The sequence below is a fragment of the Meleagris gallopavo genome, chromosome 8 (genome assembly GCF_000146605.3).
Source record: "Meleagris gallopavo isolate NT-WF06-2002-E0010 breed Aviagen turkey brand Nicholas breeding stock chromosome 8, Turkey_5.1, whole genome shotgun sequence".
Taxonomy (NCBI): Eukaryota; Metazoa; Chordata; class Aves; order Galliformes; family Phasianidae; genus Meleagris; species Meleagris gallopavo.
The window spans coordinates 26,484,968-26,507,323 of NC_015018.2; the positions used below are offsets into that span (position 1 = coordinate 26,484,968).

General features: G+C 39.4%; 1 long non-coding RNA gene across 1 annotated transcript; it reads right to left on the reverse strand.

Moving 5' to 3' along the window:
* Positions 1-5,790: 5,790 nt before the first annotated feature.
* LOC109368854 lies at positions 5,791-13,962 on the reverse strand. Its single transcript, XR_002117276.1, has 4 exons — positions 13,890-13,962; positions 12,021-12,131; positions 7,690-7,863; positions 5,791-6,758 (listed from the first exon to the last, which is right to left on the reverse strand). It is a non-coding gene; the product is annotated as an uncharacterized LOC109368854 (long non-coding RNA).
* Positions 13,963-22,356: the final 8,394 nt, after the last annotated feature.

Consider the following 22,356-nt stretch of genomic DNA (forward strand, 5'->3'; position numbering starts at 1 on the left):
AGCACAAACATTAGGAAAAATTTATTCTCAGGGAGAACAGTGAGGCACTGACACAGGCTGCCCAGGGACGTGGTGGAGTCACCATCCCTGGGGATGTTCAAGGAACATAGAGATGAGGCACTGGAGGATGTGGGTCAGTGGGCATGGTGGGAATGGGCTGATGGCAGGACAAGTAATTTTAGTAGTCTTTTCCAGCCTTAATGATTCTATGATTCACAGTCACAGAAGCCAGGAAGAGCTCAATGTATTTTTTGTATTTGTATATTGCTTTATATTTGTAGTACATCAGAAGCATGAGTGACACCCTACACATCATACCTATAGCATGAAAAAGCATTAGTGAAGAACGGAAAAATATCCAAATGCCTTAGAATCCACTTAGGGTGAAAGAAAAGCACAATTCTGCAAATAATTACAAAGCACATGCTTAGGCTCTACTACAGATGGAAGGTACCCTGCACTCAATAAGAGAGAATCAGGAATATATTTACAGCTATTTAACCAAAGCTTGATCATAAGACAGCAATTTAAGATTTGAGATGGCAAAGTACACTTGATTATTTACAGAGATGGTAGGGTTAAACACACTCATACAGGAGGCCCTCCTGTTCAGTCTCAAGGTTCAGAGTTAACATCTTTTCTTTCTAAACTCCTTCTCAGAGTAGTCTACATGCAGCTGAACCCACTCCTCGTCCCAGATTTGGTCAACAATTGTTGCCTAAAAGTGAAGGAGAATTTCCCATTTAATCACAAGGTTCAGAGTAGACCCCCCGATTTCCAAACTCCTTGAACCAGAGATAAGGAGGCCTGAATGCTGCCAAACTCACACCTAGTCATGGACTTGTCAACAATTTAAGTGATTACACGTGCACAAAGATACAATCTTAGCAAGGCTAATGAAGTGTTTAAATGAATGTAAGTCATTCAGTGAGGATCTGTATTACTAAGGAGTCTCTGCTCTAGTACAGCTATTGCATTTTCTGTAGTCTTCTAACAGAAAAGCACATTTGAAGTCAGAATCCTTCTCTGCCTACAGTGTTTCTCTCTGTCAAACAAGCATTTACTCATAAACAGTCCAACTTTTAAATCTAGTTCTTTATTAAAGTGTTATAAAAACTGTTCCTCTTTGCCCTGTCTCCACCCAACAGCTGTCAAAACCTCAAAGTAAAAGCAAGCAAATCAGAAATCAACTTTTTGGTAGTTTGCAACTACTTTCTTCCTGCTCAGCACTTCCTGCTACGCACTTCCACTTCCAGCCATATCAGAGCACAAACATCATCCTTTCTTCACTTCCATGGCACATCCCTACAGTTTCTCTTGCCTCATTACACACGCAATTGGTCTGATGTTAGTTTGTGTTCCACAGATAATTATGATAATGATTGTTAGATGAGGAGCAGGATTTTGGTTCATTTACGTTACAGAAAAAAAGCAAAACATAAAGATGATTACCCACTTCAAAAAGCTTGGTTAGAGACAAACCAAAAAAAAAACCTTCTAGTAGAGAGGTCTGAAACATGGCCTCCATCAGTTCCATAAACCTTTGACTTCCCATTTACACTCATTTCACAAGGATTTTCCTGTGCTGTTTAGTTCCCTAATCATTTCCCTATTCCCCAGGTTTTGTTTGCTTGCTCATTTTTAGCCTTAAAGAATGCCACCTCTTGACATTACCAAGTATCATGGACCGTACTAGCTCCCCAGTGTCAAACATTCAGGCATCAAATAAGAAAGATCTCTTCTGAGTTTCCCTGGTTTGTGGTTCACAATCAGTCAAGATTTACAAAGCCTGAAATAGTTCATTTTCCTTAGGATGCTGAAAAGTTCCTTTACATGACAAATGTGGTCTGTGCACATAGTAGCTTGTCAGCAGAGAGAAAATAAGCCTAATTCCTACTTACACAAGAGAAGGTATAGCATCTGTCAGTAGTTTAAAGTTACCCATTTGAGGCATATTTTTTTCCCCTCAGCATATCAATGTGTGGAAGAGAAATACTGAAGTTAGACAAACTTCTAAACCTACTCTATTATCAGTGTCTTATTTATATCAAACCTCAGATTAAACGCAGTTACTGTGCATCTGCTGGTTAAAGAAACATTAGAAATGTTTCTAAGTCAATCTCTCAACTGTGATCCATGTGACCCTTAGTAGGCATCTGGAAGTGATGCTTAGGTACAGTACAGCAAGCTACTCACCTGATCAGATACAAGCTCCAGAAGTCACAGCTTTGTAGTGTTTTACTTGGAATTGTGCTTTATATTTGAAGAACAGATATCTAGAATAGCTACAGAAATGAACTGTGCTGCCAAAACAGCAGCAACTGCAGTCTCAGAAGCTCTAGCAAATTGAATATAGCTGTTTTACATCCAGTTTCTCAGCCTTCCACCTCTTGTGAGTCTGCGCAGGCATATATTCATAAGCTTTGCAGAGTTTAAGATTACTGCACAATTTTCTTTCAAACAACTGCCTGAAAACAAGAGACTGCTCAGCTACCCAGCTCCACCTCTCAGACCTGTACAAGGAGTCTCAATGCACAGCTGACAGTTTCCATGATGCCAGTATGGAACAATGTGGCAATACCCTAACAATGAATGTTCACAAGAATAGGGCATTAGAGCTAAGCCCTTCATTCCACACAGAGCCAAGTTTGTCCATACATTTTTTCTATCCAGATCAAAGAACTATATCCTTCAAGCAAGCCAGTGGTGCTCATCAAGTGATATAGGTAGCAGCTTAGACCTACCTACTGTACCAAACCTCATACTGCAACTCATTTCCTGCTGGTTCTCAGGCAGCTATTTGTCACAGTACTGTCAGAGGCCCCCATTCTGTAAGGTACTTCAGCCCATGATTATCAATAGTTTAAAGCCAAGTACAATAGAACTAATGAGATTTCATCAGCTCTTAATACTAGGTTACCTAGCATTGTTTTCATCAAAGGTAAGTCTGTCTGTGGGAATCTGTGAAATACCTGCATGTTCTCAGGTTTCTCTGCTCATTCTCTACCACCAAATTTAAAAAGATCAATCATTTTTTCCTCTAGTAAAACCTGATCCTTGAGCCCAACCTACTCATGACTTTTCTAGCCTAAAGCTACAGTGATTGCTTTAATCTCTGCTAGCTCCATTCCCTCCTATTAGTAATACTGGGGAATAAATTTGTTTTAGCAAACAGTAACCAGGACAATTCTTATACCAGTCCAGGAAAAGTTGACATTATATTTTCCTTTCCTGTCTTTATTATTAGGAAACCCTAAGGCCTAAGAGCAGCCACAACTGATAGACCAGAATAATTCTGTGAATCTGCCATACTGCATATCACCTAGAGAGACTGTTTTCTGGAGATCTAACTCACATAGTCATTCAAGGAAAGTGGGGTAGGAGAAAGACTGGAGGGAAAAAAAAAAAAACCTTTACTTCCTGTTTCTTGCAACATAAATAATGGCAGAGAACAAGAGACATCCATTTTCTGTGTAGACTTCAGTCCCCAAAGGCTGGTTGAATTTCTCCCTCTTACTCCCACCATAAGCCTTGTACTTCATTTTGAAGTTAAACCAACCTCTGCCTTGATGCACTACAAAAACACAACCAAGCATAGCAACAGGAGCATACTCTACTTCATATCTCTCCAAAACACAGTATACCTCTTGGGAACACACACCTCAGGCTGACAAGCTTTCGGTGCTTTCTGCAGGTTCTCCAAGGAAATACTCACTTGTTTTTCCACCATAAGTTTTGCTACACTCAGTTCCCTTGTTTTGACTGTATGAAATCTTCCCCTTTATGACTTTTCAAAGTAGGTGGAGCTGTTGCCTGTAGTAACAAGGTCATAGTAAGACTTGTAGTACCTCTCACTGGTGAGAGTAGTTAACGTCTCTTATCAGGGCTCAGCTCCACTGTTGCAACTCAGCTTCCTTCCAGCTCAGCAGGGGTCAGGTCTCTAGCTACCCCTTTCCCTGATGCTTGCATCTAAGTACTGCCTCCTCATAAGAACTGAAACAACTGATTTTAGACACAACCAAATCCTCAGTCCAATTCATTATGCAACATGAGGGAAAGCAATACAATCAAGGGGCCAAAAACAGATGGCAGAATATGCAGAAGCTGCAAAAGAAATCCAATGTATTTTTATGCTGAAGTGCACTTTTATATGACGAGTGATGCAAACTGATGAGATAGTATCTGCAAGAAAAGTGCTTATGTTCCTATCTGCATGATTTTCCCCCTCCTTTTGCTGATCCTAGGGAGATATGGTCAGCCTTGCATCCCCTATTCATTTATTAATAAAACATATCCCAGAACATCAAGTTCCTTCTTACATGAGGCCATCTAGCTGTTTGAATCTCCCTGAGGCCACATGTTATCAGCTGGAGCAAGGGACTCTGGACCACAGTGTGAAATGCATCTAAAGGTTACTCAATAGAAGTCTAACAAAGTTATGTCCTAATGTCTACTTGCAGATATACCCATAGATATACCTTAGGCCATGATGACATTATTTAAAACTCATTGAATCATAACCAAGACACTTCACTATTTTACAGCTGTGACAATTTTGAACAAAGAGGAATAATGATATTTTGGATTACTGCAGTAGCAAAAATTCTACAGCAGCTCCTCAACAGCAAGCAGAAGATCCTTGTTTGCAGGAAGTCCAGTGGAAAATACGGAAAACTTTTTTCTTATTTCAATGGAAAAAATAATTTCTGAAGTTACTTGGAAAAAAATTCTTTTAGCACTAGAAGAAAGCTAGGAATACGCTAAGATGCCTTCACAAGATCAGGAAAAATGAATGTGTCCATACCTTCGGTGTTCATCTAGAAATACTTTACATCAAGACTGTAGAAAAATAAAGTAATCTAAAAACAGTTGACTACTTTAAAGCAGTACTGGAAATGGTTGGACTAAATGATCTTAGAGGTCTTTTTCAGTCTTAAGTATTCTACGACTCTATGTGTCTGTGGCACTGAGTGAAATGGTTTATTGGGCACAGTGGTGATGGGTTGGCAGTTGGACTAGATGATCTTTATGGCCTTTTCCAGGCTTAATAATAATAATAATAATAATAAGATTCTACGCCTAGTAACAATCTAAACTTTTCATCCCCATACCCTGGGATCAGTATGCTTGAGAATAATTAGCAATAAACCAGTATAGAAACTTAAATCCTGGGTTTTGAAAATAACAGTATTTCATAGAATCACAGAATGGTCTGGGTTGAAAAGGACCACAATGATCATGTAGTTTCAGCCCCCCTGCTAAGTGCAGGGCCACCAACCACCAGACCAAGCTGCCCAGATTCACATCCAGTATGGCCTTGAATACCTCCAGGGATGGGGCATAATTGTATTTCACAGAAGCAAGGCAGGTGGGGGTGAAGTGGTCTGAAAAACCTGCATCTCTAAAGATAGAAGATAAATCTCCTCACTTATTTTTCCTACTTTGACTCTAAAAAGTCTCAGATAGTCAGGTTGCCACTTGAAATAAAGAGTTATTTTTGATTCCCACCAGGCTAGAAATATTATTAACCTAGTATTTCTGATGAAAATCATGCTCAACTATTCAGGGGGAAAAAAAAGTGTCAGAAAAAAAAGAGACATTTATGATTCTCAAAAATATTCAGATTCAAAAGCAAACCTTAGATTCCATGCCCTCCGATACTGCCCCGTAATAATTTTGCAGTGGATGGAGAAAAGAAAAAGCAGTTTCTCCTATTATGAAGAAATGCAAGTGACAGAAATTACTTCTTAAAAGCACGTATTTAAATTTCTTTAGCTTTCTCCAGAATCTAGCCAGTAGTTTAGTAAGATTAACTATTGCACCAGAGCCAAAAGCAGCTCCACCAATAAGCTAAGAGATGAGTGCTAGCCATTGCAGAAACAGTCAAGTCCCAAGAAGCAAGATACAGATGTCTCCAAAATAACTTAATTTCCTTGTACTCCCAACACATCATAGTACTAGGACCATTCACTGGTGGCCTAGACCCACATCATTTGCACTGACAATATTGCACGACAGGGATATAAACCCAACGTGCAACTTCAAAGTTAGCAACACTGCTCTGGGACAACTTTCATTTTATGAAAGATGAGACACTTCCATCCTATGGGATGTTATAAACTGTACAGCACTGATGTCACACAAAAACAGACTTTTCCTAAGCAGACTTTAAAGTGCCCCAACCATCCCATTGGGGACTGTTCATTCACACTCTTTCACACACTGTACAAGATTCCTGCTCTTGGCAAATTACAGAATTGATCGAGTTCAGAGGAAGGTTACTCCATAACAAAACTCCATGTAGAGACAGAAAATAGAGCAGCAAAGTTTCAGGCAGGTCACTGAACGACCCTAAGGGAATTGTATTCTTTCCAATTTTAGCACTGTGGAGTCTATCCATTATTTCACACAAGCAACATTGGTTTGACAAGATAAATGCCAACATCTGGTATTAGAAACTTTCATGGAAGTCTTATACATTGCAAAAACTATGTTTTGACAGGACAGGGTCAGCGGGAAAAGTCAGCAGTGCTTCTAGATAAGTTAACAGGAAACTGTCCCACGAGGAGAAATGATGCCACATCGCTTTAGGCAAGAGAAGAACTGCTGGCATTATGATCTTGAAGTAACTCTGAATATCATTATGTCTATCTTGTTTCCTTGTGCCTCCAGTGAGCAATGTACAATAAGCTTCAGTATCTTTAGATAGATCTTTAGCACCACCTCATTGCTCGCGTACATCCAAAGCCTCTGAGCAGCTAGGCACAAAATGGCAAAGAGTTGCAACATTTAATGGCAGAAGGCAGCAGAGTAATGCCAGTCACCCTGGCAAATCATTCCCACCAGCACAGCAATAGAGTTGCTTAACACAAGACTTTACATTTATTATCCATACTTTGCATTATTGCCTGCCTGCTACATACATAAAAACTTTAGGCTTTGCTATTTGGCTTTAGGGGCTGTTAAACATTTCCTGTGTCACTTCCCATGAAAGAGTCTAAGTTGTACAAACACAGATACCGATTCATACTTGTTGAAAGACTTCACTATAATCATTTAATTATCTTTTGTACTAATTAAAATACAGTATGCTGATAAGCTGACACCATAAGAAGCATTAGCTTGAAACCTTCTAAGCAATTCATCATATTCCTAAACTATGCATGCATGTTTCTCAGCAGAGCATCTCCTTTCTAATTTAAAAGTGAATTAAGCATTGCTGTGTGTCTGCAATTCAAAGATAATTGTGAGACACTTTTCCTGCGTTCTTGGGTTTTCAATTTGCCATTGCAAAAAGAAGTTTAATGGTAACTTTAATTCACTGCTGTTCCCCAGGCATCCCTAAGGGGCAGGCCACAATGCCAGCTTCTCAGAAGTAAGCCATTACATGACTTGCTTCCTACAAAGATCAAGATGAAGAATAAATATGAAATGGAACATGATTAAGAATGCTTTCATCAAAGGAGCATTTCCTACAGGATGTTATTCAGAAAACCAAGTGTCTCGATGAAAATGAAGAGTGAATAATAACCCCTTGGCCAGACAGCAACAGCTATCTCTCATTATGATTACTTCCTTAAGAATTAAGAAACTCCATCAATTATCTGCTCACTGTAGATTAGACTGAAATAAAGCATACCAGGCTGCTTAACACTGAATCACAACATTTAGTTTACCACAAACATGTACCTGAATTCCCAATGAGTTGGATTAGAATAAGGAAAGAAAGGCTTTTCATGATGTAGTCCATTGGCCATTTTCTGATATTAAAAGCAAGGAAGGTCACCCTCCACAGATTTCCATATTTATTTATTTATTTCAGTTCCTCAGTACATAATACTCTTCAGCATCTGCTTTCTGTCTCTAGAGGAGAAAGGGTAGAAAACTCATCTGTTTGTGATATTTATGACAGGTCATCAATCAGAGAACAGCAAAAACAAGAATGCAAGTAAGATCCCAGCACTAAATTGTTGCACGCCTGTAACAAACCCACGTAACTATCATCAGAACATAGGTGCCACCACTTCCACTCACCCATATGGTGGTTGAAGACAAACAGCATCATCAGAAGTCAGCCAGTCTGTGTGAAAACATTTAATCCAGCAGAACTCAGAGTTCAGACCACAATTCAGACAAATTTCACCTCAATTTCTGTTAAACGGAAGGAGGTCACTGTGGGGGAAGGAATCTCTGCTCTCACAACCCCCAGCCCCTTCTGTTTTGAAGAGAGTGCACAGAAGCAGTGCTAGAAGTATCTGGAAAGAAACTGCCTGCACATGTCGTGAACCCATTTTTATCACTGGTTGACCTCCCTATTGCCATAGAGCTGCACTATAAGAAACAAAGAAAGTTCTTATTGGCATTCCTGAACATCACTGCAAAAATTTTGTGTAGTCAAGAGTGTCAAGGTGTTAGGTGAGAGGGCTCCAGATCTTTTTCAGTAAGTACTTCAGTTAGACTTATCTCACTCCCGCACCTATGCGGCTAACCTGTTGCTCTTCCTCCAGTCTGAAATTCTTCAGTTTCTTTGTAGTAGTACTTAACTCCTTTAAATAAGCAGCAGCATTTTGTTGTACACCAGAGCATGTGTACCAGGGTCCTTTATCAGAGCTTCTGAACAATTATACAACACTCATTACCCAGATGGAAGAAACTAAAAGATGAACAAACAAAAGCTAGTCTTGAAATCAAGGCAAACAGAACAAAAAACAGGAGAGGAAGGTCAGAAATGAAGCCCTCAGCGGAAGAGTCAATAGAATTATACATCAATCACCCATTCAGCGCAGGCAGAACACAAACATCACTGTCAGCACCACCACACTGCCTTTCGGCTGCAATCAACCCCCCTGAAGTATACCTGAGTAGAAATAGTTTATACATCTCCTCAAAGTACAATCAAGACCTTAATGGTCCCAGAGATACATGAAACTCAACCTTAGTGTTTGAGATTGCACAGGGCAAGGAATTTAGTTCAAGCCTCTTGCAAATCAGGAAGAATCCGAGTAACTTTGGTATTAACATATAGACAGTCTATGATTCTAAATGAAGGATATTTAGCCTGGTATAATTTAGGTAATGGATGAGAACTGAAAGAGCTCTTACTGCTGGAGTCACTTAGAGTGAAGTCACAGTGTATGGAAGAATTCTATGTAGAAATATGGAGAAGTCTAAGTTCACATGAAAGAAACCCTTGCCAGAGGGAGATAAACATATCTTAAACATTCACTTAAGCACACATTCCTAAGTCAGATCTGACATGCATGGAAGAGATTTTATCCAGAGTAGAACTCTTAGTTCATAGACAAAGTGAAAAAATCTCCTCCAGCAAGTTAAAGTCAACCTTTTCAGAAAAAAAGACACGTATGTTTAGTGTAATGAAGTCGTCACATAATACTCTGAAATTTGCGTTGTACATTCCCACAAAAAAAAGAAAAGCAGGACAGCCATTATTTGCCATGTTTTTTTAGTATAAAAATGAAAGTAATGAGTGACAGAACATATTTCTACTTGTTTTAACCAGCTGCAGTTTCCAAATGACTCTGCAAAATGCCCACAAGACTTCCAGCATGTATCTGGAAGTAACAGACATTTCAACAATAAAAAACAAAATAAGCAGCAAGCACTGTGAGATGCAATCTTTATCTTCATGTATATTATTTAGGCCTAATGTTATCTAATGAAAGGCATTTTCTTCTATGCTCAGTCCAAGACTATGCTCGGTAGGCTAGCATTACTCATGTCTCTCTTTGAAACACAGCTGGCTCTGCCCACACTTGTCCTCCTTGCATTCACACAGAACAGCAGTTTCAGTGACCATTAGCTCAGATAAGTCAGGAGAAAGAGGTACAGATCTGTGGTGTGTAAGAGAGGAGAGCTCTATCCTACACACTTGTTCATAAGACTTGTTGAGTATTGCCTTATTGCTCAGTTTTCCTTGCTGAATCTTCATACAGCCAAAGTTCATTGATCACACAGCAGCGTTTGTTAGAAACAAAAAGCATGTTACTCATACAGAGTTCTCTCATTCAGCCTTACCCTCTCCAACACTGTATTTTTCCTATTTTAGCCTAGCACAGCATTTCCCTGAGACTGAGCATAAGGCTGACATTTTTTATTTTTAATTGATTTATTCATTCTTAAGACCACTTGAAATGTCTTATATTAAAAGCAGCGTCATAATGCAAAAACAACTTTCTTTTCCCTCCCTCACTCTGGGGAAGGCCCACTCCTCAGTGAGTAACATGCTCCATTTATCACAGCCTGCAGACAGCCTTGCTACAGGGCTTGGCTGTATGTGGCAGCACCCTACTGACTGCTCTGCAGGTTGCAGAGAAGTGCAAGCATGTAATAAATTATGTCCAATGTTTAACACAACTCCTTTCATCTATTAATCATCTGAATAGCCATCTTGCAAAAGATGAAATGCAAAAAACATCTTTCAAAGTACACCTGATATTACGTATGTAGTCAAACAAAATCCTCTGACAAATATAACAAACTTGTTGATAAAACGAAGGTTTTATTTGCTTATGAACTAATGATTCATTAATGCACTGACAAGAAAAGAATTGTCATTCAGCATACAAGAGACAGGAGTTTCATATTTTGCTTTGTTTATTGTTTCTAGCACATAATAGGCATTTTATCAGTAATTAAGTAATTCGTACTCACTGAGTTCTCCATTTTCTGACAAGTGCTTTATTACATTCTTTGCTATTCAGGTCCTATAAAACTTAGCCTATTATGTTTTACAACCAACATTCTGAAATTTGAATAAGCTGTCTACCAGGCCCAGCAGTCAGCATTTAACTGCTCAGTTTGCCAGTCTCCAGATCAGAGCTCATCACATATGTTGCACCATCTTCTCCTTCCAAACAAATGTCTAAAGTCACAGTTGAAGAGTGACTAACAATAAAAGAGATGCTGAAGATAGAAACAATGTTTGCATCCCTGGTTAGCAGCACATTTGCATCTCTCATCACAGTCTCTAGGTAAAAGGCTCTGTAATAGTTTGTTTTTCTTTCTAAGAGAATAAAAGGATGCAGAACAACTAGAGCATCTTATGGCATTCCTGATACAAGCTTGGCAGTTTGATTCCATGCTTTGCTAAATAGCATGTATAAAGGCTCCATTTGGGAACCCTGACACAAGGATCTGAGAGGGTCAGAACTAGATGCTCATCTACATTGCCCTGAGAAGGTGCTGACCAGCACTCTTATTAAAAAATATTTTGCAAAGGTTCAGAACCATACTAGGGAATCTCAATATAACTACTCTTCCTGAGTTAGGACTTCCCCAAGTTACTGTTGCTTTCAGTCACTGTTCTGGAATCATACAGAGAGGCAGATATTAACCCAACAAGAAGGTGCTTACAATTTCTGTAGACTACAGAAGGCATCTGGAGACAAGAAGATTCTAGTTTCAGAATCTTTGCCTTACGGAAAAAAAATAAAAATAATAATAATAAAATTCTCTATGCTTGAAAGCTTTGCTGCATCTACCTTCCATACTTGCTAGAGCTCTCCAGTAGGCTCCAATATCTCCTCTGAGAGAATCAGCCTCTGGCATATACAACACAAAGAAATCAGAGCTCTAAATATGGTTCTACAGCCTGTAGAAGGTTAGGACAGCTTCTGGAGAAGTTTCCATTTTAATTGGGAAAGAAACAAACCAGATCTGTATTTAACAACGTAGAAAACATAAGTGTATGAGACCTTGCAAATTACTGTTTTGAAACTAAATAGATTTCCAGACTAGTCATTCCAGTGGATTCCAGTAGCAAAATCTAGTTTCTACTTTTCTTCAGGACTAAATGCAAATTAGCTGCAGCTCTCCACCATCACCTAGCCAAGAGGCAATACTTGCAACTCAGCCATTCAACAACGTTCTGCAAACATAGATTACATACATCTCCAGAAGAGTACTGAAGTTTATAATGCTTATGGGCACATAAATATAACCTGTATCACAATGTGAATTAACTTCCCTTCTGCCCCAGCAGGATGCTGTAAAGCACTTACCAGTGAATAGGCAGCAATTCCACTCTGAGTCCTTACTATACAGTTTTACTTGCAAGAGTTCTCTACTCCCAGGTAGCTGCATACTTTCTTCTTAGGCATCACAAATATATCCTGTAAAAAAAAAAAATAAATTCTGAGCGTCCTGTTAAAGACAACACAAGTATTTCCACAGATTTCTCTGAGCTTCAGAACTAAATAAGCTATAACAATTATTGCACCTTAAATGTAGCTTTCTTGCAGTCCTAAGCACCTGTGAAAATGATTCCATTGTTCTAGAACACACCATGAGCTCACACCCCCACCTGCTGCCAGTTAGATTTCAGATTAAGCCTCAAGTCCATCACCTGCGAGAGCAGATCTTTTTCTTTTGGTATCCACCAAGAAATTGTCATTCTTATTTATGAGTTTATCTATATAGTAAAAAATAGCTCAAGTTTTTTTTAATATTATCATATTGAATCTGATTGTTTTTAGGGCCAATCTCCATGTTTTATGTAAATAAGAACATTCTGTAGGAAACAAAGAAAAACTCCCAAAATTTTGTTACTAATCTTTTCTCAACTGGGATCTCCCCTCCCACTCTCCTTTTCATTTAGCTTCCCCTTTAGTTTTTCCTCATGCTTTCTTCTAGAGAAACCTTCCTCTAGCTCTTCATTTCACCTTCACGTGTTTTTTCCTTATGATTATTTAACAGAGTATTTAAATATTTCATCCTTTGTCTTATAGTCAGAATAAATTGTTTCACGTTCCACATTGAACATTTTCTTTGATTAATTAAAACACACGTGCAGGAAGTTATACAGTAATTTTATAGCTATTTTCTACTAAATGGCATTTTGTGTCCTGGATATTATCTGGCAAATGTGCAGTTCATTTAAGAACTACGAAACAAAGTTGAAAATTAATATAAAATGGTTAAAGTTGTAGCAGTGCCATCATTCAGAAGAACATTTGTGACACACTACGCGTTACTCAAAGAGCATGGCTTTTTTTCAGTTTGTTATTGCTGCTGCAGAATTTAAATACAGAGCATTGCTTTGATGATATGACAGAAATGCATTAGGATGCCTACATGTTGCCTAAGTGGATGTAGATAATTCAACATAATTTAACAATAATTTAACAATCAACAGAGAAAACTGAATGCAGAGCAGGCCCTGGTGTGTTGCTACTCCAGGTGCAGCACATCCACCCATAAACAACAGCCATTGGTGTAGTGGTGAACCGGCAGCACATGAAGCACAGCTGAAGACTCCAATCCCTCAGGCTGAGTCTGTTTTTAGGAGAAACATATTATAAAGCAGAGGAATATCATATTTCACACACTGATGATAGTGATCATTTTGCTCCATGTAGGCAAACAAATGTCTTCTTGTTGTTGGACGTGGACAGGTCCCATATCCATCACTTCTAAGCTGGAATTCTACAATGCCATCACCTATGGTGTTTTAAACATGACACTGCAATGAAAACAATTCCCTGTACGTGCTTCACTTCCTGTTTCCTTGCCTTAGAAAGGAACTAGTTTCAGTGAATGTGTAACGCACCCTCTGTCTAGCCCTGATCTCCTCAGGTCTGAGCAAAGTCCCAACTGCCCCTGTGGTTCACAGACCAACTTTCTAGCTCCAGCCTTCCTCCAGAGCTGTTCATTCTATTCTGGGCACTGCCAGCATTCTCATCTGCCTTGAAACTCACTTTTGGATAAGGAAAGCTGAAGAACGTACAAAACCAACCACAGAACCTGGTTTTGGTTATAGAGACCATACAACATGTGTAATCAATGAATGTTCAGATGTCATAATTATGAAATATACCAGAGAGCTTGGCTGAGCAGTTGTCATACCAAAAGAGAATAGATAGAATGCTTACCCGTATACTGGGCTCGCTATGGAACTCCAGAGCAGAGGATCTCCAGAAGAGATCTTTTCCCACTGGTAGTCAGCTCTTAAATGGGTCTAGGAGAGGTGGAGCCAGGCCAGAATTAATTGCTTTCACCTGTGCTCCCATGGCTGACTCATTGCTCACCTCAGGTGATCAATCAGAGGTTCAGGCTGTGATTCAGCAGTTCCCATACAAAACTTTAAAACTCCAAGGCTGGCCCCATTTGGGCAAACAGAAAGGAGCAGAAACAACCAGTAGGTGAAGAGTGGATTAAGTCAGAGACCCAGTTATCAAGAGATATTGTGTCCAAGTAGACTCTGACCACATGCACAGATTTCCAGCTAACCTATTCCAGATGTTTTGAATAAGAATATGATAAATTCATTGCACGTGGAATTTCATGTATAACCACAACAGTTACAGTCTTGTTTGTTTGTTTCTTAATTTCTTTGGTGGCACCTGTTGCAACTGCTATTAAGAAAACAACAGGATCAATTCAATGTTTTAATGAGCAAAGGAATTAATTTTGAAACAAATCACCCTAATTTTCATAAGGCCCAAAGATGCAAATGAACCTGTGACAGAGATTTAGTGTGAGTTCCCATTAAAGTATTAAGTCATATGTAGGAATCTACTGTAATTAAAGACAAAGATTATCTTTCTCTGCTATGAAATGATAATAAATAGCCTGCGGCGACCAACTTACACAGCTTAACCTTCTTATACCTATAATTTTCCCCTTATAAAATATATGAGAGAAAACTCAGAGCCACTTCCAACAGCTGCAGCTGGCGGACAAGCAAACTTGTGTTTCTCCACTGCTAACACAGGGGCCATCACCTGAGACTGAGGAGCAGATTTGCAACATTGCAGGAAAGCTGCACAAGTAACACTCTGGCACTGAGCAAAAAGATATGTTGCATTAATTCTGCCATGGAAGAGCAGAACTTTTGGTGCGTGGTATATCTCTAACAATGAGATAAAATTTCAGTGAGGTGAGGAAGAAAAAGCAAGTACACTTCCATCCCTCTAATCCTGCTTAAAGTTATTTCGTTTTGTCCCTATTCTAGAAATACCACCTTTAATTTTATGATCTCAGCAGCTACTGGAAATCTCCCCCAAATACATGAGCACTTGCTGGGATAATTTTTTGTCATGTTTTATTTTTTTCATATGTATTAGTAGATAATTATCTTCTGTGCCAGATTAGATGATCCAGCTAATCGCTCACAAAAGCAGAGAGTCTTCATCTCTCATCATTAGCAGTCAGTTAGTTCACCAGCTGACTGAATTATTGCTCATAAGTACTTTTGGATTGATTAGCTCTTGCAGGATATTTTGAGCTGTTTGAATCAATGTGCATTAATTTTAGCTTCTTAAAATGTAAAACATCAGAGTATTGGGCACACACAGAAATGCTCTATTCTATCATCTTTTGTTCTCTTTTACACGGTTACTTCTGATGCCTCGCTGGAGTGAAAAGCCTGTTCCAAAGTATCTAAGTCCAAATATATGGGTAATTAAGGCACAGTTAGATCATTAACATCTCTGAAGTTTTCTCACAGAACTGGAAGGTAAATCCAAATTATTCCAGCTTTCTTTCCCCTATTTTACATGGTTTCTATCAAACAAAAACTTATTTATTTTGTTTTGTGCAAGACAATCTTTGCTTGGACATGAGAACTTTTTACTAAATTAATTTAAAAAGAGACAAACCTACATTTTCCAAATGAAGACTTTGCAAAACAGAGGAGCATGTGTTCTTGTATCTCGCCAATGGCAGGCATATTGCAGCAGATATCAAGTTAGGTGGAACTGGTGATAGTCTTGATGGTGGGTAGGCTTTGCAGAGGGAGCTGTATAGGCTGGATTGATGGGCCATGTCCAACCACATGGCATTCATCAAAGCTCAGTGCTGGGTTCTGTACTTGGGTCACAACAACTACACTTGGGCTTGGGGTAGAGTAGTTGGAAAGTACCCAAAGAAAAAGGCCCTGGGAATGTTGGTCTACAAGTTGGTTGAACTTGAGCCAGCTCTGTGCCCAGGTGGCCAAGTTGGTTAATGGTATCCCAGCTTGCCTCAGAAACCATGCGGCCGACAGGATAGGTGATTGTCCCTATGTACTTGGCACTGATGAGACTGCACTTCAAATGCTTTGCACAGTTTTGGGTTCCTCACCACAAGGTCATTGAGTTGCTCCAGCATGCGTGCAGATCAGAGCAATGAAACTGGTGAGGAGACTAGAAGACAAGTTATGAGGAACAACTTAAGGAATTGAGGTTATTCAGTCTGGAGAAAAGGAGGCTGAGGGGAGACCTCATCACTCTCTGTCACCAACTACATGAAAAGAGGTTTCAGTGAGCAGGATGTTGGTTTCTTTTCTTAGATAGGATGCAAGGAAATGGACTCAAGTTGAACTAGGGAAAGTTTAGATTGGACATTAGAAATAATTTCTTGATGGAGAGGGTGGTCAAGCACTGGAATAGGCGGCCCAGGGAAGTGGTGGAGTCCATCTCTGGAGGTATGCAAGAGACATGTGGACATAGCACTGAGGGAGGTGGTTTAGCAGTGGGACACAGTAGGTTAAACTCATGGTTAGATTTGAAGATCTCGAAGGTCTTTTCCAGCACGGATGATTCTATAATCCTATGATTCTATATACAGATATTTCATCAAAGCTGGTAGACCTGTATGGGTCAGGGGTTGGAGGATACAGTAACTGTTCTCCACTCTTTGCCAGTGACTTTCCGGGCATCCTCAGGCCTCTCTTGTCTCTAAAATTACTGATTTCATTTACTCTACCTTATCACATGAAAACAAAACTATTTAACAATATATTACAAGGAACTGACATCTCAAAGAACGTTTTGCAAACCTAGACAAAAAGATGCAAAATAAATATCAAATATTATTATTTCATGAACTATTTCCTATGGAATGAGGAAATACTCAGATTGTAGGGATCAAAAAATTCACTAAGCCTATTTAGGGCCTGCCATCAGTAGCATGATTCTTTTAAGGGCTGTTGTATTTTTTTTTCTGAGCCTTTTAACAACAGTCTAGATTTTCTAGAAGTAGCAAAAAGAAACAATTCTATTTTTAAAACCTCAAATGACAGAAGATCAACATGAAATCTACAGAAATACAATTGTAATATTAGATTTTTTCAAGAATGAATTCAAAATTCATCCTTCTGACCAGCTATTAAAGAAATGCATTTCAGTGTTGGAGATGAAACCTTATTAATTTTTCCCAAGATTTATTCTATTTCCATCACACTACAATGAGTGTCTCTGAACATCTCACTTTTTTTTCAGCAGCTTCCAACAGTGGAAACTGACAAGATACAATCTGAGTCATATTTTTGAAGCACACCTCATAAACGAACACGCAGTACTGCCACATTGGATGTAACAAGCTGAAGTAGTTAATTTTAGCCTTCACTGAGGGCATTCAAGCAGATTTGACAAAAGCTACAAGAAAACTGCAACAAGGTATCCAAATATTCCCATTCTCAATTCTCATTCCAAACTTCACCTGAAATGTTGCTTTAATAATCACCCCGGTGCCTCATGGCAGTAATACCCAGTAATGCCTCTAGTATTAGCTGGACACTCCTAGAAAGAAGCATTCTTTGCAATGTGTTAAGCACTATCGGGGAGACAAGGTGGCCCCGCAGTGAATAGGGTATCTAAGCACTGCCAAAGTTAAAAGATATAGTGCTTGAACAAATTTACCCAGCATGTAGCCAAACGGGTGTTTAATTTAAGACATGTAACCTGGAGCAGATGGTGGGTGGGAAACACGCCACTGAAATACAATTGTCTAATGAATTAATTAAAAACTTCATTAGCAGATGAAATTGAAGACTTGTAAGTGCCACAGTGGCTCAGTAGTTATGAAAACAAACATTTCTTTCTTCTTGCTGGCTGCTGGTATTCTCAAGTCCCAGAAGGTCCTGCCAGTGCTCACTCCTGGGGACTTGCGATAAACGTCAGTAGTTTAAATATTAGTCAAATGGGATGTTCAAAACCACATAAGGGATTTGCACGTCCAAATTCCATTAATTTTAGAAGAAACTGAATGCTCCAAAACCTTAGAGACCATCAAGCATTTTACTCTTATTTCCATGCCCATGATTTCCTTTCATTTAAGGGTTTTGATGAGAAATGACAGCGGAAAAACACTGATTTATACAGCTACTGCTGGAGAGAACTTATCACTACAAGCAACAAGACATGACATTTCTTTGTGCTTTCTAGTTACTACTGGATGCTGTTTGTAAAAGTGATTTTTCAGAGACCTCTTGGATCTCTGTTGCAGGTGACACATGTAAGGAGGGATGATAAAGGATACATGTGAAATATGCTATAAGAAGCTACGAGATAAAAGTTTCAGAGCTCTTGCCTATGGCAAGTAGAAGAATCACATGGCCAAAGTTTAGTGATTCTCAAATACAACAGTTTATCATTTTTGGATATTTTGTCTCTGCTTGTTTCCCCCAAGGCAGAGCGCTATTAGAAATGAAGCAGTTTACAGTACAAAGCCCACACAACTATTTGTGTTACAGATGGTCCAAGACATCTCTACCTTCAGATGTTTATCCTAATGATTGAGAAGCAGGGGTGTTCAAACTTCAGATTTTCTTTCAGCATATTCTTGAGATGGGGATTTTTCAGGCCAGCAAAACTTGTTGCTGAGCTGCCAAGTTGATCCTAAGAGACTGCAGTAATTCACTAGAACCACTGTACTTTTGTCAGTCCCACAGCAGATTTAAAGTGATAGTTCCCACATAATATGTGTATTTTCAATGTGTCCCAAGGCCTTGCACACTGAAGAAGCTCATGGGGCGGGGTGGCTCTCCACATTGCAGGTCTACATGAAGCCCACTGCTTTGCTCAGTAGAGCTGCATGTCCCCTCCAACCCTGCGGTCATCCTGCAGGTAGTGATATTTCAGGGTCAGACCTCACTGAAGCCTCATTGGAAGACCCAGCCCTCACGGGTTTCAGTTAGATGCTTTCAATATGCCACAGATGAGCAAATCTGAGATGCATCTGAGACGTTAATTGACCTTAGCAAACTGGTATTGTAAAGTCTCTGAAAGAATATCCTCACCTCCTGCCCTCTTTCTTGTCCGAGTGCCAATAACTCTGCTCACACATCTTTCCTCTCTTGGGGTCATTTCATATAGCACTTTCAGATGATTCCCTATACAAGCAATATTGTGAGAAAAAACAGAAACCTCTTTTCTTTATGAAATTTCTAAACAGCACTATATTACAGAACAAATAGTAGTAAGATATCTGTCTTTCTACCACACAAGCTCCCTTGCAAGAGGAAGGATTTGAGATACCTCCAATGTCCTGGACCATCTGCAGAGTTTCCCACATGCACAAGCCCAGGAGGTGATCCACATACCTGCTGAACAAGCGAGGAGAAAAGAACATTCTAGGTCCTTAGGACAGCATGATTTTCAGCAGGGTGGTGCAGTCATGGCATGTTATCCAGCAGTGCTGCAGCCCCAACACTGGGCAGAGTCTGTCCCAGGAGCTTTGGTTCATGGTCTGTTATTGTAAAGCAGTGCAGGGATTCCTGCAGCCTTTTAGTCTGATGAAGTGCATCACGAGTTTCTGAGAAGAATCAAATGATAAGAGAACAACATATTTCTGAATTTAAGCTCTGATTTTAGAAAGAACTCTCAATTCCTTCCTAAATCTGTCTTGAAGTAATGCTGCTTTAGGAAATAAAAAGTCTTACAAGGTATCACCGAGGGTTACGAGACCACAATGCAGCCTACAGAAGGGGATTAGGAGAAACTGCTTGCTCCTGCACATGTAAAATCATTGCATGCAGGGCACATCCACACTGCCCAAATCTCATTGTGGAGCGAGAGCTGGTTCCTACAATGCCTCCTTTGACTGAGTCTCACTTCCTATTGTTACTTAAACCCTTTCCTACTACAGAAATAAAGGATAACATCAGCATTTGCTTAAAAAAATACTCCCAAAGCTATCTGGGACTGTGTGATCCTGTGGGCCCCCACACTGATAAGCACTCTGTGAGAAGATATACCAGAGACTATACACTTCACCTGAGCTGTACAGACTACCAGACTGTTTCATGCTCTTTCATATATAAAGATCTAATCCAAAGGAGAAGCTGCAAAGCAAGAATAGCAATGTAAGGGCAGTTAAAAGAGAAAAGAGGAAGGCACAGTGCCGTAGATAAAAAATATCATTGCATATGGAAAGGGCAATAGTGCACTCCTGCATACATCCTTATGAAAGGAAGGAGATAATTGAGTTAAAGTGAATTGGGAACCCATTGCAAGCTGGCCAGAGGAAGTGCATGCCAGTATGCGGGAGAAGCAATTCATGCAAATGCTAACGAGCCTTTAAAACTCTTTGCCTCACTGTATCATTTGGTGCCATGGCACGGAGGAATACAGATCATGAAATAAAAGTTCTCCTACATTTCAGTTGGTGTTCCCAGCCACGAACTTGGAGACTGAAAATAAGTTATCTCATGGCGGGGCTTCTTGGGCTGGTGTGGTAGCACGTGGCCCCAGCAGCTGTCAGACAGGATAGCACACACCAGGTTTACCTCCAGCAGGACAAATCCTCCACTTCTGAAGTCTTCTGAAGAAGAGACTTCAGAAACTGGAGTCCTGCTAAAAGCTGTGCTAATAACCCTACAATAATTGGCTTTGATTCAACTTTTCTGAGCAAACAAAAATATTGGGATCTTGTCTTTCCTGTGGAACCTGATTCCTTTCAACGTTTTGGAGAGGTAAAGAAGGATTAAAGTCCTCCCCAGGGGGATTTTGTAGGTGCTATAACACTGCTGATGTCATTCAAAATCCTTCAGGAAGTATTTACAACAAGAACATGGGAGATGAAGGTAAGAGAAATGCAGGTTATGTGAGAATGCAAGCAGGCTGCAACCCTTCTGAGAGTCTTAAGACCGTGCTGTTTATCTGAGTCAAGAATCAATTTCCAAAGCAGCAGAAACAGCAAGCTTTAACTTGTGATAAGCAGAAATAAAGCTATAAAGAAACTATGATGACAGGTTTATAATTTGCTATATTAGAAATGCAGTAATAAATGTTTTAAAAAACTGCTTAATAAAGTTTTGTTGTGGATATTCGATTGAAGTAATCCAAGAGCTGAAGCAGAACCCAACATACTCTTATGAATCCATAAAATGCTTCAAAGGATCTCATGAGCAAAACCCTAGAAAACAAATTTGAAGTCTGAAGCATTTATTTTACAGTTCATATACTAAGGCAGAACTGAGGTTTTGTAATGGCAATGCTGACACATCATTAACTACAGGGGCAGCTGGGCATTTTAAAAACAAAAAGAAGGAAAAAATGAAAAGAATGCGCTGGCCTGTTATTTTACCTCGAAGCAGAAATCTTAACTCAGGCAAATACAAATAGTCGAAAGCATTGCTCAAAACCTGCTTTGTATGACTGAAAACTAATGGTGCTTTTCAAAAATTCCTTCTGCTGAGGACCTATTTATAAACCCAATGAGCCACTCCCAGCGTTGAGACTTACCATCAGTGCTATTTGTTTCTCCACAATACACTTTTCTTTCCTTGGTGTTTATTTGGTGTTAACTATATGGACTTGCTGTACAACAAACACAAAGACAACAAAAAAACTTGCCAAGACACACAGAACTAACAGAGAATGAAAGCAAAGTTTACCTAATAATTAACTATGTTTTCACTTACCTAGTCAAGTACCAATAGTTTTCCTGCACTCAGGTTGCATACAGGAAAACAACTATGAAATACGTTGTAGATATCTGAATATGTAATTGAAATACATTAAAATATGTCAATTCTCTTATTTTATAAAGCAATCATTGATTGGGTCATCAAGCCAAGAATAAACAAAATCATTGAACCGGGACCAGAAACAAATTCTTCCTCCATCGATTTTCATGCAGTGTACCTTGCATGAGCTAATTACAGACTACTTTCAGGCATGCTGTAACTGCTTCAACTTTGCATATTTGACCTATGTATACTAAGATGTTTTAAATTAACTGGCATTTCCATGCAAAGCCCGTGCAATTTTTTACAAGGGCTCCTCAAAGGAAGTCATGCAAGAAACAAAGCCAGCAAACTCACAGCAGATTAAAGCTCAGTTCCTGAAGTTTGTTCCAGTTTCCAACATGTAAATGAGAAAAGTGGAAGTTGGGAGGAAAAAAAGCATTATTTAGGTTGGGAGCTGGTGGTGACCTCCAACACGACTCCTCCTTACCTCAAAGCAGAGCAGACTTAAGACAGATTTCTCAGCCTCTTTTTGCAGTCTGGCATTTGACCTCCGAGAACACTGGTACAGCAGCCTAAACCCTTGCTTCAGTGTTTCACTGATCTGTCGCCTTTTTTCCTAGTATTCCATTGTTGCAGCACCTGACCATTGCCTCTTAAGCAGTGTA